Here is a 5,055-nt window from a genome sequence, read left to right as displayed (position 1 = left end):
GAGGCAATGAGCATTTTTTTTCTTTTCTGTGGAAATTTATGGGCTCCTATCAGCTGCCAAGTGTGAGCACATTCCTCCATACCTAAAAAGTGGCATTTGTTTGTACGTGACTTTTGTTTCGCTCTGCATATAGATGCCAGTCTGTCAGGAGCGTGAAAGACAGGCAAAGTGGGGGCTATTGCAAACTATTCAACTCCAAAATTCCATCAGGTGTTGGCAGAAATGGGGATCTGTTTTAGATTGCACTAACTGATGTGCCGTTAAAAGGCCCATATTGTGCTAATTGCTTTAATGAGCCGCTTGTTCACATGTTGTTCCATTTTCTGCGAGGAATTCCAAATTAGCAGGTCAGATAAATTCAATCTGTAGTTCTATCCTAATAACGTCATTCTGTCAACTCCCGATCCTCCCAACATAGTCAGTTTCAAATTTATGAAGTAGATTATCTCTACTGGTGCTGTGGATTGGGACATTTAGGATTTTTTGTTTCACTTCCAGACCTCATAACTAATAATCATCCTGTGCTACAGGCTGGAAATGAGTGCAGATGAAGTAAGAGGAAGGTCAAAAAGAGCAGTTACAGCTGTCTCTGTGTAAACAGCATGAGAGCTGTTTACTGCATGTGTATTCATGCACCTGTGTGTGCGAGAGAGAGTTTACGTACGTGCTTCACACACATTCACACTCTCGCAGCAGCGTGCACGCAGAAACTCTCGGCTTTCATAAACATCACAACAGCAGGCTGCAGAGAAAATGTGGTAATTGCATACAGTGCAGAGCAGCTGTTTCTGTGGTTCATAATGTGCTGTCGCTGAGAGAAGACTTCAGCTTCACATTAGTGTGGGTCGCTGAGCCCAGCCTGAGAAATAACCACGATGCGAAACTGTGTCTGGTTTAGGGGGAGAGACAATCTCAGTTTAAACAATTAAAATCAATGGGAGGCATATTTGAGAAATTTTTACTTTGGGTTCAAGCTGACTTTGTACTCATTTGATGAAGTTTTATTCTAACTTACTGTTATTATTAAATCAAAGTCAAGATTGATCCTTAATGCTTTTATGATAGTAAAAAACTAGAAAGATAAGGCTTTAGCCTAAAGCTAACACCAGCTTGACCCGTTTTTATGATGTCTGCAATGTTATTGCTGGCTAATTAACATTTACCAGGGACCTGAGTGATGCACTGCATCAAAAGCAAGGGATTCACTAGAAAATAGTGGACTTATTATAGGATAATCACAGTTATGCCCTGGCTAAATTACATGACAATTTGTCAATGGATTTGATGCTTTTAGGCACGTAGACATAGTCAAGTTGAAGTTCAGACTGAGCATCAGAATGGGGAAGAAAGGTGATTTAAGTAACTCTGAATGGGGATTGATTGTTGTTCTCGAGGTTCAAGGTTCTTTTATTTGTCATTGAACAATATACGATGACTTAAAAAAAAAACACTGCCTAAAAAAACATGGCTGGTTTCAGAGGTCGAGTGAGCAGCAGTTCTTTGGGTGAAAATGTCTTGTTGATGCTGGAGGTCAGAGGAGAATGAGCAGACTGGTTTGAGCTAATAGGAAGTCAGCAATTCGACTAAACACTTGCCACAGCAAAGAAGTTTAACATGCTGAAGGCTGAAGCAGAGGGGCAACAGCAACAGAAACATCAGGAAACAGGTGAAATCTGCACGGACAGGAATTAGGAATTAAAGCAGCTCTGAAGGTAAAGAGAGCCCCAAACTGGTGCAAGCAAGGTGTATCTAATAAAGTGTCTGGTGTGTGTATAAGGTTGCCATTAGAGAGAGACCTAAAGATTATCTGACTTCTTATGGGCAGGACTTGGCCACAACAAAGAGAAAAAGCTACGTTTAAATGGAGGAGATATTTTTTGAAAGGAAATTCTTCAGTGCTGCATCAATTCTGACTTCCCACGGGCCCCATGCAGCTCCATTTGGGAAAAAGAAAAATCTTGGAATGCCTGAGGAGAAACATATCGACAGTACATAATAAGTGTTTTAGAACTGTCCAATTTTTCTCTGTGGTCACTTGGTCTCCAAACCCAATCAAAAAACCAGGAACCAAACCCACAAGCAATTGAATGAGAACATATTTACAAGGAGAAAATGCTAAATTCCAGCTCCACAAACTCATAAAAGGCTTCATTTCAATAACAACAAAACCATAGAAAGTCGCACAAAATTCACAAGCTCTTAGAGAAATAAAACAACTGAAGCACTTACCAAACTTGTTCAGTTTAATAACATAATCCACTCAATAAAAAAGTTACAAAGGTTACAGAAAATACTGGAACTCTTCAATTCAAGTTTAATTCTGTCCTAAGAAATGTATTTACACACTACTCCCAAAACCACAACCTCAAGCTTTTTGACTTTTAGCATGAAGGCCATTTAATCTGCTCTTGGAATCGGCTCTTATTATGGCAATAAATTTACTTTACACAGGTTTTACCTGCATATAGATATTGGCAGCCACATTGCCAGAAATGAGACAATAGTATAAAGCATAAATATAAAGTAGACTAGATGAACTCTTATGAGCAAGCACTTGGTGACAGTGGGAAGGAAAAACTCTCTTTTAACAGGAAATAAACCTCCGGCACAATCAGGCTCAGGGAGAGGTGAACATCCGCCTGGAACGGTTGAAGATGAGAGCAGAAGAAGACGGGACAAAAGGCAAACTATGGGAGAAGAGTTTAATAACTTCTTAAATAAATGCAGTAGTGGCATAAAATACACAGAGAGTAAAAAGAGATGTGTGAAGGACAAACACTCAACACTGGACGGCCACAGCAGCTCAAGCTTATTGAAGCATTACTAAGGGAGAGCTTGGGGTCATCTGACTGAGCAGTAACTATAAGCTGTACCAGAAAGTAAAGTTGTAAGACTAGTTTTTAAGGTAGAGAGTGTTGCTTCGCAGTTGAGCAGAAAAAGAAAACGCAGTTGCTGCAAATCAGCTTAGAATTTTCAGGATTTAATAACATAAAACCTCTTTTTTAAAGGTTTCGTCAGTGCATTCAGCACGTTTGTTCTTCGTGAAGGATGGGAGCAACGTGTTTTTCGGTGTGAAACCCTGAACGTTGTTTGTTTACCGTGAAAACTCCGCTGGGTACCCTCAGCAAGAAACTGAAAGCTCAAAGCTGCTGCTCCTTTCTGCGCTCTGATCCTCTCGATTTCAATTCATCTTTATTGTCCCTGTGGGGAAATTTTTCCTTGTAGCCAGAAGCATAAAAGCATATAACACAAACATACAAAGCATAGCGCGAGACTCAGGAGTCATAAATCCCTGTGTTCATCATCCAGAAAGCAGCATTCACATATAAATATATTAACAATGTCCTTCTCAATTTCTCCAAGGCAGAAAAGTCTGCATGACAACTACACAGTCTTATTCACGACGTGTGCGACATGGCAGTAGAATGGTTTTTGTGTAATGTAAATCTGAGGAGAGGTATCCCTGTACTACCCTGCTACAGAAAATAAACATTTTTTTCCTCCACTCTTCTGCTGATGGTTTGTGATTGTGGTTTGGACCAAGCAGCAACAACCTCCCTCAGTTCATCACGGATGTTTGTTTTGCTGAATTAAGATCCTGGCAGCAGAAGTAGCATTGTTTTCTGTTCTCAGCAAGCTTCTCCTTTACTCAGCACAATAAAAGAAATTCTACTGTCCTGACCGAATCTGCAGCACACACACACACACACACACACACACACACACACACACACACACACACACACACACACAGCTCTGAGGTAAGCTGCAGAACAAAGAGAAGCACACTCAATAACGGAGGATCTTATGGCACTAATTTTATTTGGTGTCAATAAACTTGAAACTGAAGCACTCAGTTTCATTTCCTAGTAGTTGCTGAAGTGTAATTAAATAATCCACTTCCTCAATCTAAGGCTAATCATGATTGAGATAACTGCACTGTAACCATTAAAGCTTTAGATATAATTGCTGGCCTTGAAGCTTTGAAATGAACTCTTCGACATTAGATAAAAATAAAGCCTTTTTCCCTTTTATTCTCCCATTAAAGTGCAGCTGAGGCATTCAAAGTGGCTGTTATCAGTGGCTAAAAGAGAAGTAAACATTTAGATAGCCGGTCCACCCACACCAGGCATACTTGGCCACATGGAGACCTCTGTGCGTGTCGTGTTATATACCGATCCTTGAGTTTTGGCCGTGCTTGTAAGATTTGCTTGTTGACCATCATGTATGCAGTGTTTTTGTGTGTAAGCATGATTAATTCGTGGCAGACCCCTCCCATGGAGCCGGAGCTGTGGTCCAAACAAATTGAGTGTGATTAAAGCGCTGCAGCCGCAGAGTTTAAAAACTCTGAAGAAGACTATATGAGAAAATCCACCCTCGCGGACCTGGTCATACGTACTGCCATGTGTCATCGCTGTTCGCCTTTGCTGTATGAGTCAAGAAACGAAAACCTGACTGTTTCATGAGTATGATAGCAACCTTTGTTTTTCAAAACAAAAATCCCACACTGCTTTGCAGAAGAACAGAGAAAAGCCGCACAACAAAATAAATAACCCCAAATGATGATAAATTCTAAAAACCAGAGCCTGACTGTAATGCATTTCCTGAAATTTTTCTACATTTATGAAATTTGTTTTAGAATATGTGGGCATTCTCAAGCTTCACTCTGTAAACAGTAGATAAACAGAAATGGTAAAGATGACAGTATGAAAACTATAAAGATGATACAAACTGTTGCTTTGCTTCAAAGCCTTCATCAATGACAAAGTAAAGCTTTATCTTTTAGTGTGCTGCTTTAAAGTTTTTCAGATCAAGTATGCCAGGGTTAATGGAGGTAACATTTATACAGAATAAGATAGAAGAAATATCAACTTTGTGCTGTAGTATAAGTCAAATGAGAAAAGGAGAGTGCCTGAGATAATTGAGATGAGAATAAACAACATACAGTGGCTTGCAAAAGTATTCGGCCCCCTTGAACACATTTTGTCACATTACAGCCACAAACATGAATCAATTTTATTGGAATTCCACGTGAAAGACCAACACAAAGTGGTG

Source organism: Pundamilia nyererei, unplaced genomic scaffold (genome assembly GCF_000239375.1).
Source record: "Pundamilia nyererei isolate P.nyererei 1_Seehausen unplaced genomic scaffold, PunNye1.0 scaffold00020, whole genome shotgun sequence".
In the NCBI taxonomy this organism is placed as follows: domain Eukaryota; kingdom Metazoa; phylum Chordata; class Actinopteri; order Cichliformes; family Cichlidae; genus Pundamilia; species Pundamilia nyererei.
Note: the sequence above shows the minus strand (reverse complement) of the source record.